This window comes from Phacochoerus africanus, chromosome 14 (genome assembly GCF_016906955.1).
Source record: "Phacochoerus africanus isolate WHEZ1 chromosome 14, ROS_Pafr_v1, whole genome shotgun sequence".
Lineage (NCBI taxonomy): Eukaryota > Metazoa > Chordata > Mammalia > Artiodactyla > Suidae > Phacochoerus > Phacochoerus africanus.
The window spans coordinates 22437425-22449993 of record NC_062557.1 but is presented as its reverse complement, the minus strand read 5'-3'; positions in this window follow the sequence as shown (position 1 = coordinate 22449993).

The window sequence follows — 12569 nt, the reverse complement described above, 5'->3', positions numbered from 1 at the left end:
GCCCCTTGGCCCAGAGCTGGGAAGCTACAGCAAGCAGAGCATGGGAGGACCTGGGAGGGGCCAGGACAAACCAGGAAAGAGGCTTTTCAGGAAAACTTGCTTCTCAACTCGGCCTCTTCCTCTCCCTCCTCCCGCTGGGCTCTGTGGGGAAAGATGGGGAGGTGAGCTGCCATATCCAGCCCTGCACACTCTCTGTGCCCTTCCTGAAGCGCCATCAGGGCCAGGGACAGGACTGCCAGGGCTGGACTCAAAGTCAGGGACCTTGGCATGACCTCTAGCTCCCCACCGGCCCGGCACCCTCCTTGGCACACTCCCTTTGCTTGCCCTGGTTGGCACCTACAGCTCTGTTTGCTGTTGCCATGCCCCTGCCCACCCCTGGTCCTGCTTGCTGGTGTTTATCCCTATGCGGGGAGGGCCAAGGGTCAAGACTGCCTCCCGGAGTTTACAGCCAGTGAGAGGGAGGAGGAAGCAGAGGCAGCTGAAATGCAGTCAGCCTAACTCTTGGCAAGAAGCTGGGTTGTTTTGCAGTCTGTGTGAGGTATGAAGGCGGAGGCCGGGAGGGAGGAGGCAAAAGAGGGGAGTTAACTTCTTCTCCCTCCTTCCTCTGCATTTCAGAGAGGGCCTCTCCTTTTTTTCTTCCTGACAAAGAAGAAACTTTGGGATCTTTTTTTTTAGGGCCGCACCCAGGGCATATGGAAGTTCCCAGGCTAGAGGATCTAATTGGAGCTACAGCTGCCAGTCTACACCAGAGCCACAGCAAAGCAGAATCTGAGCCTCACCTGCGACTTACACCACAGCTCACAGCAATGCCAGATCCTTAACTCACTGATCAAGGCCAGGGATGGAACCCACAACCTCATGGTTCCTAGTTGGATTCGTTTCCGCTGCGTCATGGCGGGAACTCTTTTTTTTTTTTTCCTTTTCTTTTTTTTTTTTTTTTTTTTGGTGGGATCTTCCTTCTACCACTGGAGTGGATACAGAATAATGAAGAGGCAGGACTCTCCCTTGCCCCAGAAGCTTCTATTTATCTACCCTGCTCCTCTCTCTGTTAACAGCCACTGGGAGAAGGTCAGAGACTACAGGACTCAGAGCCACCAAAGGAAGGGAGAAAAGTCTGGGTTGTCTGGCCTTTGGGGACCTGGAATAGAATCTAGCTTTGGCCTCTTTTTGACCTCGACCTTGACCTCAAGACAACAGGTGTGTCTCAACACAGCCTCCCACCTCTCCTGCCAGCTGGACATTCCAATTAACTTCTACACACACACACACACACACACACACACACACACACCCCACCCCATGTCTCCCTTAGCCAAATACAGCCCAAGAAGGAATTGGACCTTTAATAAACAGTGCTCAGGAGTTCCTGTCATGGCTCAGTGGAAACGAATCCAACTAGGAACCATGAGGATGCAGGTTCAATCCCTGGCGTTGCTCAGCGTTGCCATGAGCTGTGGTGTAGGTCACAGACAAGGCTCGGATCTGGTGTTGCTATGGCTGTGGCATAGGCCAAGAGCTGTAGCTCTGACTGGACCCTAGCCTGGGAACCTCCATGTGCCTCGGGTGTGGCCCTAAAAAGCAAAATAAAAATAAACAGTGCTCAGATAGAACCGCAGGGGACAGATGCATCTTCTAGGACCTGACACAGCGAAGCACTTCTGGCTCCATGTTGCCTGCACTGGTACTCAGATTCCTCGGAGACTGGGATTCTGGGGAGCGACCTCACCCTTTAGGGGCAGGGTGGGATCCAAGTGGGTGTATATGTTTCCAACTATGTCTTAAATTCTCTCTGATCTCTTTGGCCCGGGGAGCGGGGGACAGCAGAGGTCGAGCAGAGGAAGGGAAGAGAGGGAGAGCTCTGAGCTCTAGGCAGAGAATGTGTGTGTTCATATGGTTGTGAGTGAAAGAGAGCATGTGTGAGTGTGTGTGATTGGCGTGAATGTGTGTGCACGTATGTGTCTGGATCTATTCTCCTTGTCTGTAGGTGGTTCTGGGTAACAGGGCAACACCCTGTGCAAATCCTGCGTGGCCTAAAATCTTGGGCCAACTGCTTGACTGACTGACTGACTGACTGGCTAGGGTGGGTCCTTTACTGGAAACCAGGTCAGGCTTCAGTCGGCACCTTCCTCCCCACCTTCTTTCTCACCGATCGAACCATTGTCCCCGTGAAATAATCTGTCTGCCCAGATGATGCAAACCCGGGACGGAACACCTGGGAATGCCCCAGACTCGGGAACCAGCCCGAGGCCTGGAGAGACTCGTTCCCTGCCCTCCCAGATACTTTTCCTGTTCTCTAGAAGGCCAGCCAGCTTTCCCTAACCCACCTAATGCTCCGATGGCTTGGGGAGAATTTCAAGATGATGAAGCAGGAGGGTCAAAGTCTGGCTTAATTTGTTCTTTGGGGGAGATGGAAAAACACAGGGGGAGGCATGATCGAGGGCTGGTTCCATGATGCGTTTTGCCTCAGATTTTGTCTTTACCTCCCTGCTCCTTTTTCCAAGGAAGGGAAATAATAAATATACATTAAGTACCAACTGTATGCCAGGCACAGGGCTAAGTGTATTACATACATTATTTCATTGACTATCCACAACAATTCTATGCTGTAGTCTCGTTCTTATTTTAGAGGTAGGGAATCTGAGACATAGAGACATTTATTTATTTTAGGGCCACACCTACAACATATTGAAGTTCCCAGGCTAGGGGTCCAATTGACTGCAGCTGCTAGCCTGTGCCACAGCCACAGCAACACTGGATCTGAGCTGTGTCTGTGACTCACTGCAATGCCAGACCCTTAACCCGCTGAGCAGGGCCAGGCATTGAACTTGCATCCTCGAGAATACCTGTTAGGGTCTTTACCACTGAGCCACAGTGGGAACTCCTATTTATTTCGTTATTGGCCACACCCTAGGCATGCAGAAGTTCTCTGGCCAGAGAGTGAACCCACACCATAGCAGTGACATTGCCAGAACCTTTAACTGCTACGCCATCAGGGAACTCCTTAGAGACATTTATTAACTTGCCCAGGATGCTCCAGAGACCAGGCAATTTGTCTTGAAGCTGTGTTTATTTATTTATTTATTTGCTTTTCAGGGCCGCATCTATGGCATATGAAGTTTCCCAGACTAGGGGTCAATTCAGAGATGCAGCCACTGGCCTACACCATAGCCACAGCAACGAGGGATCCGAGCTGCATCTGAGACCTACACCACAGTTCATGGCAACACCTCATGGATCCGAGTTGGGTACGTTAATCACTAAGCCACGAAGGAAACTCTCCTGAAGCTGCATTTAAGGTGAGGCGCTTAAGATTGAGAAGACGTCACATTAAAGAATGATGGACTTGGGAGTTCCCGTCGTGACTCAGTGGTTAAGGAACCTGACTCGGATCCATGAGGACGCAGGCTCGCTCCCTGGCCTTGCTCAGAGGGTTAAGGATCTGGCGTTGCTGTGAGCTGTGGCGTAGGCCGCAGATGTGGCTCAGATCTGGTGTTACTGTGGCTGTGGTATAGACCGGCAGCTGCAGCTCCAATTTGACCCCTAGCCTGGGAACTTCCATATGCCAGAGGTGGGGCCCTAAAAAGACAAAAAAAAAAAAAAAGAGAGAGAGAGAGAGAGATGGACGTAATGAAGATTATTGGCGGCACTAAAGCTCCCCCTACTACCTCTTGAACTACCGCTATCAATGGCCATGTTGGGAATTCAACACCAGGCCTGTGGATGAAACTCTTTCCACTAACAAAACTGCCCTTCCTGGAGAGAATAATTACTCCAGGTGGAATGTCTGAGCTGTAAACTCATCTTGGTGTTCCCTAAGCAATGATGGTGCTGGAAATGGGATGTGTCCCCAGAAAGGGAAGCCTGAAGCACCCCTTGCTCCTGCCCCCACAAGTACCTTGGCTTCCCAGAGCCTCTAACTCCAACTCTGTTTCCTCTTCCCTTAAACTCCCTGCCACCTGCCCCTCTTCTGGTTACATAGAAGGAGGCCAGAATAGGGTGCAACAAACAAACACCAAAACCAAACTCCCACATAGGCTGCATCTGAACGCTCTTCCTTGATTCCCTCACTTTGGGATCTGTAGCTGGTGATGAGAGGAGAGGGACATGTGGGTTTGAGCCCCTTTAAGGGCCATGGTGCTTCCTTCCAGGGGATGTATCAAGAATGGATGGATTGGGGGAGTTCCCGTCGTGGCGCAGTGGTTAACGAATCCGACTAGGAACCATGAGGTTTCGAGTTCGATCCCTGCCCTTGCTCAGTGGGTTAAGTTTCTGGGCATTGCCGTGAGCTGTGGTGTAGGTCGAAGACGTGGCTCAGATACCGCATTGCTGTGGCTGTGGGAAGGCTGGCGGCTCCTGCTCCCATTAGACCCCTAGCCTGGGAACCTCCATGTGCCGCAGGAGCGGCCTGAGAAATGGCAAAAAGACAAAAAAAAAAAAAAAGAATGGATGGATTGGGAGTTCCCACCGTGGCTCAGTGGGTTAAGAACCCGACTGCAGGGAGTTCCTGTTATGGACCAGTGGAAATGAATCCAAGTAGTATCCGTGAGGATGCAGGTTCAATCCCGGGCCTCACTCAGTGGGTCAGGGATCCTGTGTTGCCATGAGCTGTGGTGTAGATCACAGAGGTGGCTCAGATCCCACATTGCTGTGTCTGTGATCGGCAGCTGTAGCTCTAGTTCAACCCCTAACATGGGAACTTCCATATGCCGTGGGTTTGGCCCTAAAAAAGTGGAAAAAAAAAATAAAGAGAGAGAGAGCAAGAGAAAGAATTCGATCGACTGCAACAGCTCAGGCCACTTCAGGAGTTCAAGTTCAATCCCTAGCCCAGAAATTTCCATACGGCCCAGGTACGGCCATAAAATTAAAATAAATAAATAAATAAATTGGTTGAATGGCAAGGGGGTCCTCAGGGCCGCATGGATATGGGCTGTGTGGACACCCCCTCTCCCATGGGGGCTGTGTGCGTGCAGAGCCTATGGTGAGAACAGTATCTACATGGACCCCTTGGTAGGAACCAGTCAATATAGGTTCATTGCCAGTAATGACCTGTTGCATGCATGGTTAACTTTATAATTAATTTAGTTGATCGATTTTGCCAGTGAACCAAAGTTCGTTCTTTCTTTTTTGCTGCATCCACAGCATGTGGAAATTCCCAGGCCAGGGATCAAATCCGTGTTGCAGTTGCGAGCTACACCACAGCTGTGGCAATGCTGGATACTTAACCCGCTGTGCCGTATAAGACCAAAGTTCTCTTTCTTTGCTAACATTTCAAATACAAGTTTCAACTAAAAAAAAAAAAAAAAAGGTAATTCCCAACGTGGCTCAGCGGTTAACAAATCCTACTAGCATCCATGAGGATGAGGGTTCGATCCCCAGCCTCATTCAGTGGGTTAAGGATCTGGTGTTGCGGTGAGCTGTGGGGTAGGTCACAGAAGAGGCCCAGATCCCACGTAGCTCTGGTGTAGGCTGGTGGCTACAGCTCCGATTGGACCCCTAGCCTGGGAACTTCCATATGCCTCGGGTGCAGACCTAAAAGCAAAAAAAAAAAAATTTCTGCTGTGGCACAAGTGGATTGCCTACACGCTAGGACACAGGATCTGGACCAGTTGGCGGTACAGTGGGTTGAGTTTCCGGAGTTGCCGCAGCTCCAGTGTAGGTTATAACCAAGGCTCTCATAGGATCCCTGGCCCGGGAACTCCATGTGCCACAGGGTGGCCCAAAAAAAAAAAAAAAAAGAATGGAGTTCCCTGGTGGCTCAGCTACTTAAGGATCTGGGGTTGTTACTGTTGTGGCTCAGGTTGCTGCTGTGGCATGGGTTGGATCCCTCACTCAGGAACTTCAGCTTACCGTGGGCTTGGCCAAAAGTAAAAAGAATGGATTGGTTAAATGAGAGTGTGGAAGGCCACCAAGGACAGACAGAAGTTGTATAAAAAGCCATAACTAAACAACATCCCCGAGTTCCCACTGTGGCTCTGCGGAAACGAATCTGACTAGTATCCACAAGAATGCATGTTCAATCCCTGGCCTCGCTCGTGGGATAAAGGATCCGGCATTGCCATGAGCTGTGGTATAAGTCGTAGACGCAACTGCGATCTGGCATTGCTGTGGTTGTGGCATAGGCCAGCAGCTATAGCTCCAACTCAACCCCTACCCTGGGAACCTCCATATGCTGCCCTAAAAAGATGAAATAAAGAAAGAAAGAGGAGTTCCCGTCGTGGCGCAGTGGTTAACAAATCCGACTAGGAACCATGAGGTTGCGGGTTTGGTCCCTGCCCTTGCTCAGTGGGTTAACAATCCGGCGTTGCCGTGAGCTGTGGTGTAGGTTGCAGACGCGGCTCGGATCCTGCGTTGCTGTGTGGCTGTGGTGTAGGCCGGTGGCTACGGCTCCGATTCAACCCCTAGCCTGGGAACCTCTATATGCCGCGGGAGCGGCCCAAGAAATAGCAACACCACCACAACAATAACAACAACAAAGGACAAAGAAAGAAAGAAAGAAAGAAAGGAAACATCCCACTTCCCCATTTATCTCCTTGAGAAATGTGTACTTCTAAAACAAGCCCTTGGAGAGCCACCCACTTTCCTGGGTCAATAGTTTTTTTTTTTTTTGTCTTTTTGCCTTTTCTAGGGATGCACCCGTGGCATGTGGAGGTTCCCAGGCTAGGAGTTGAATCGGAGCTGTAGCCACCGGCCTACACCAGAGCCACAGCAACACGGGATCCGAGCCACGTCTGCGAACTAGACCACAGCTCACGGCAACGCCAGATCCTTAGCCCACTGAGCAAGGCCAGAGATCGAACATGCAACCTCATGGTTCCTAGTCGGATTCATTAACCACTGTGCCACCAAGGGAACTCCACGGGTCAATACTTCTTCAACAGATGCTTTGGGGAACCCAAAGGAGAGTTCCACTTTCTGAGCCGGGATCCCACCGGAATCACAGTATCAGTTAGGTGGCATGGACTGCCCTTGGCAGTGGAAGACTAAGTCCCAGAATGCCCTCTTTCTGGCCTGGGGTTCCTCCTCCTGGGTTGGGGGATGGTGGCACTCAGCACATGCTATGCTAAGGCCATCCTGTCCACTTTGCTATGCTGCTGCTGGAGCCCGCAGGTGGTGTTACCTTCCAGGTCTCTGCCTGTTAGCTGTCTTTGAGCCTCCCCAGGACTGAGATGCAGAAGAATGTGTATGGGGAGTGGGGGCGGAAGGGTGCCTGCCTGCCTCCTCCTCCATCCCTTACCCCAAACTCTATCTCAAACCCTCTGGTCCAGCATCTCCTCATCCCTTGGGCCTCTGCAGATCTCCAGGCAGCTGCCTGGGGAGGCTGGAGGCTCATGACAGTCCTCGTGAGAAGTATGGACCTTGGAGGAACTGCAGCCTGGGCAGGCATTGAGGTTCCTTTGTAGCTTCTGGGAGGCTTACATAAACACTGGCTGGGATGCAGAGGGGAAAAGGGATGCAATGGGCTGCCCAGGAAAAAAAGCGGACCCTGCCCGGCCAGCTCAGTCTGAGTGGAAAGAAGGAACGAGGCTGACTTTGCCTCCTCCCTTCCCGCTCTCCTGGTCTGCAGCTGTTAGTTGGGCTGGAAAGACTGCAGTATCTTGGGGGAGGGGGGAAGGGAAGGCGAGAGAGAGAGAGAGAGAGAGAGAGAGAGAGAGAGAGAGAGAGAGAGAGAGGATGCGACTTCACAAATTTGGGATCCCTCCCCTTTTTCTAAATTGAGGATGGGGGTGGGGACAAGCAATTTGCCAGAGATTTTCAATGCCGCAGGAAGGAGCTCTGGCTCATTAGAATGCGCAGTTTGCACCCTGAAAAAAAAAATCTGTGCTCGTTGCAAAAATGCAGACGTGTGTAGGGGCCCAGCCGAGAATTTAAAAAAAAAAAAAAAAAAAAGCGCTAGCTCTGCAATGCAGGATCTGCGAAGTTTTGGTGCGGTGAGGAAATGTGGGTCGTGCTCGTTTCACTTGCTTGTTCCTGCTAACCTACTGTCCGCCTGACTCCAGCACAGTCTCACATCCCAGCAAGAGGCGCTGCTGCTCAGAAACAGGGTCACGGGCGGGGTGGGGGTGGGGGGCCCGGAGCAGAGGGCTGGAAGCCGGGGTCTGGGGTTAGAGTGCTGAAAGAGGACTTTGTGGGGCGGAAAGAGCCAGGCGGATGGGAAGGGACACTTCCACCAGGGAGAGGGATGGAGGCCGAGCTTGTCTCTCGCACGGAAGACTTTGTTCTCCAGCTGGACGGGGTTAGTGGGAAGTTCTTCCAGATCTCACTCCCCACCCCCACCCCACCCCTCAGCTCCTCCCCGTCCCCAGCTGGCAGCGGGATTTTTCCCCTTCCGGTCCACTAACCCCCAGAGACCACTGCTGCAGAAGGAAGAATCCTTGCTTCCTGTCCCTGACTCCACAAATCCCCGACCTCTCCTAGTTCTGATCCTGGAATGGGCACTTGCTGTATCTCTGTGCGGCATCCTCCTTCCTAGAAAGAAGGGACCAGGCAGCTGGATGTGGGGAGCCCAGCCTGCAGGGAAACCAAGTCTCGGCTCTGGGCTGCCACTAGTACATCAACTGGAGGGCTGGAGGGCTGGGGCGGCGTTCTTCGCTCTTGGCTTGGGGAAGACCTTTGTTCATCGGGGCCCCGGGTTGTGTACATGTCCCGGGGGCTGCCTGGGAGGAGAATATGCCTGGGGAAACCGTGTTTCTTTCCTGGGTGTTGGCTCTCCCGATGACTCGGGAGAGACAGAAGGAGACGAGCCTGGAGACGGGGGAAGGGAGCCCAATGCCCTTCCACTCCTTCCCCGTCTTTCCTCTCATTTCTCGGGCCGGGGGAGGACAGGGCCAGTGTGTCTGTGCCGGCTCGAGGCTCACGCGGGCTGCTGGGGTCACATGGCCCGGGCATGTGCAGCCTGCTCCATTTCTACCACAACAACTCGCTCATAAACAGCCGCTGCTGCGGCGGTGGCGGCAGAGACATGTGCAAGCGAGGGGGTGGGGCACGTGGCCCGGCCCCAGCCAAGGGAAGGCGCTCGCTCAGCGCGGCCTGTCCCCTCCCCACGCTGGCGCAGCCTCGCCACAGGAAATTCCGAGTGCTCCGCCGCTGCTGCAAAACATGTTTTTGGGAAGTGACTCTCAATAAGGATGGAGTCTTTAGACCATTTCAAAAGAGATAGGAGGGATAATCAGCCGGAGACTGACTTCTGCTTACCGGCCCTTGCCCCGTCTTTCGGGGATCCCTGTACACATAGGGGTGGAGGGCTGAGCAGGAGTCACGTGTTCCCTCTTCTCACCTGTTTCTCCTAAACTGTATGAAATTGGAACCAACCAGGTCCCCATGGTGAGCACTGGGGTGAGGGGCTGTGGTGCCCTAGGACAGTAGTTCTCAGGATCCACTGGTGGTCCCAGGATTCGTGGAAGGGTCACCATTACCTGGGCACCTGTTAGAAATGCAAATTCTTGGGAGTTCCCTTGTGGCCCAGCAGGTTAAGGACCTAATGTTGTCACTGCAGCAGCTGTGGCATGGATTTGCGCTTGCGCCCGGGAACTTATACGTGCCCTTGGGTGTAGCCATAAAAACAAACAAGCAGGAGTTCCCTTCATGGCTCAAGTGGTTAATGATCCTAAGATCCATGAGGATGCAGGTTCAACCCCTGGCCTCGCTCAGTGGGTTAAGGATCTGGTGTTGCTGTGAGCTGTGGTGTACTTCCCAGATGCGGCTTAGATCCCGTGTTGCTGTGGACGTGGTATAGGCCGGCAGCTACATCTCAGTTTCAACCCCTAGCCTGGGGATTTACATATGCCACAGGGGCGGCCCTAAAAAGCAAAACAAACCAAAAAACCCCACAAAAAAACCCACAAAAAATCTCAACTAAAAATAAAAAAGAAAGAAAGAAATGCAAATCCCAGGCCCCGTCCCAGGCCTGTTGAATCAGAAACTGGAGGTAGAGCAGAGCAATCTGAGTTTCAACCAGTCCTGCAGGTGATTTTGATATATGCTGAGCTGGGAGAAGCATTGCTCTGAGTCTCTGTTCCGTAGCAATCAGTCCTGTAGGAGAATCTAGCCCAGGATCTAGAGAAGGTCTGCCTTCCCCCTTTGGGCTTCTTCATCTCAGCATTTAGCTAGACAGCATAACTGGATTGGATTCAGTTTGTGTTTGAGTAAAAAGCACTTATTGAATGCCTACTGTGTGAAAGGATTCTGAAAATTAGAGCAAATGAGTAGTGAAAGGATATGAAAGGATAAATAGTAGAGACCTGAAGCGGGGAGGTAAGGTTTTGGGGGAAGAATGAGGGAAAGAGAAAGCTAAGACTGTGATTATTTCTCCTTTCTCCATCTTACCTCCTTTTCTTCATGTCCTGAGACTCCTATAAAACCAGTGATTATGGCTTAATTTTGTTTTGAGTCTGAAGGTAGAAATTGGTCCCTTGTTTATTTTTGCTGGCCATGGAGACCCCAGGCCAGTTACAGCCATGGCCCTTGACTCCCCATGCAAAACTATGAGCACCAGAACAAAAAAACAAAAACCCAAACCATGAGCACCACACACACACACACATACTCCTTGGGATCCCAGAGCGGGGAGAGGAGGGAGAGCCAAGAAAAGAAAGGAGGTCCCAGAGGGTTGGAAGGACCCCCAGGGGCAAAATGAGTTTAACAGAAAACCAGCAGGAAGAGCCTTTCAATGGGGGAGGGTGGGGACACCCCTGGCCTATTCTAGCTTCCTGAGACCCAGAAACTGTGACCAGAGGAAGCAGAGGGTCTCTAAAGCAAATCACAAAGGCTCCTGAGAATGAAATCTGAGCCTTGAATGCAAAGCGCCTGGAGAATGGGGGATGGACATCAGATCAGAAAGGTTTCCTTCTATAGGCAGCCAGAGCCAGGGTGGGGCATGAGAGCCAAAGTCAGGGATGGGCCCAGGCTCAGCCCCTCTGCTCTCCCTTCCCTCCTCCATCACATGCAGCCTCTCTGGGGACCAGAGCCCCCATTACTGTCTTAAATGTGACCGTTGACTCCTGGCCTCTCCATGCTTCATTTTTTGAGTAATGTGCTTTCCTCTGATTCTCATAGAGCCTTTTTCTCTCACTTCTCTGCACGGTTTCCTCTCTGTGCCTGAAAGGCTCTGAGCTCAAGGAGCAGACAGCCCTGCAGGCCCAGCTGCAGTGACCTACATTGGCTCTCCCCTAGGCCCTGGGTGTGGGGGCTGAGGTTTCAAGATAGGAACTTGGGAATCTGGCACAGGTTAGGGATGACAGACTGCAAAAGCAGCACAGAGGGACCTCAAGGCAGGGGGCGCCACAGGACTGAGTTCTCACTTTGTCATTTGTGGACAATATAAGACTTTCAGCCCCCAAGTGCAAAAGCATTTCTGAGCAGTGACCCCACCCCCCACCCCCCAGAAAGGAGCCAGAGGTCTCTGACAGGCCTGGTCTCTATTCATTAGATTTGGGAGTGGTTTCTGCCTGCTCCCCATTCTCACTGAACCCACCCCAGTCGGCTACAGCTGGCTGGAAAGATTTCCTTGGCCTTGATGTAGACCAGTGAGTTCAAATTTCAGCTGATTTATTTCAGGAACATGGAAGCTGAGTAGAGGCAGTCAGATATGCAAAAATTCAGTCCCAAGCTTTACTATATAGAGACTACTTCCTTAGACCCAAGGACTCTGGGAAGGATCCAGAAGGAGCCCCAAGGCTGAACGACCATTTACGAAATCCTCACCTCAGGACCCTGATAGCTGAACCTCTCCTTCCAGCTCTAGGCCTTCTGGGACAGGGAAGGCAGGTTCAGAAATAGGGTTTTTTCCCCTTTTCCCACCATAAACCAGTGTTTAGGATGCCCACCGCCTCCAGATTGTGGATGTTTTGCCCTGGCAAGGAAATCGTCTTGCGGGGGGGGGGTGGGGGTGGGGGGGGTGGAATTAGGTGGTGGTGACAGAGAATGATAGATGAGCCTTTTGCTTAGCAGAGAGGGAGAGAAAGAGAGGGAGAGCGCGGGCAGGCTCTGCAGGATTGGGTGGCTCTCCTGTCCAGAGGGCTTCCCCTTGGCCAAGCCCCACCCCAAAGCCCAGGAAGTCCAGAGCTTGGCACGTCGCCAGGGTGAGAGCATTCCTCAGGACTCTGACGGGCTGTGGGGGAGGGTGGCGGTGTTCCGACCACGAGGATGGGGGAGGGGGAGGAAGCGCGCAGGGGAGGAAATGACCACGGAGAAGAGGGTGAGGGTAAGAGGCGGGGACCTAGTTCCCAGTCCCACGAGCCCCTTTCAGAGAGAAGGGCTGAGGCTGGACGTCTTTCCAACGGCCATGCGAAGGGGCTGCAGCTTCGGAGCCAATGACCCTTAGGTCACCTCTCTGCTCAGGGTCACAACTGACATCCTAAACTGTCCTCGGGAGAGTCTGTCTCCCCCTCCCGAACCCTGGGGCTGCTGTTGAGCTCGGGAGCCCCCGCGTGGCGAAAATCTGGAACTGCGGCTGGGCTGGGGGCGGAGCCCTTCGGCTCCGCCTCGGTCTCTCCCCCAGCGCCCCGCCCTTTTCCCCACTAGGCCCAGGACTCTGGAAATAGCACCTGGTAATGGGAGCGCTGACAGATGCT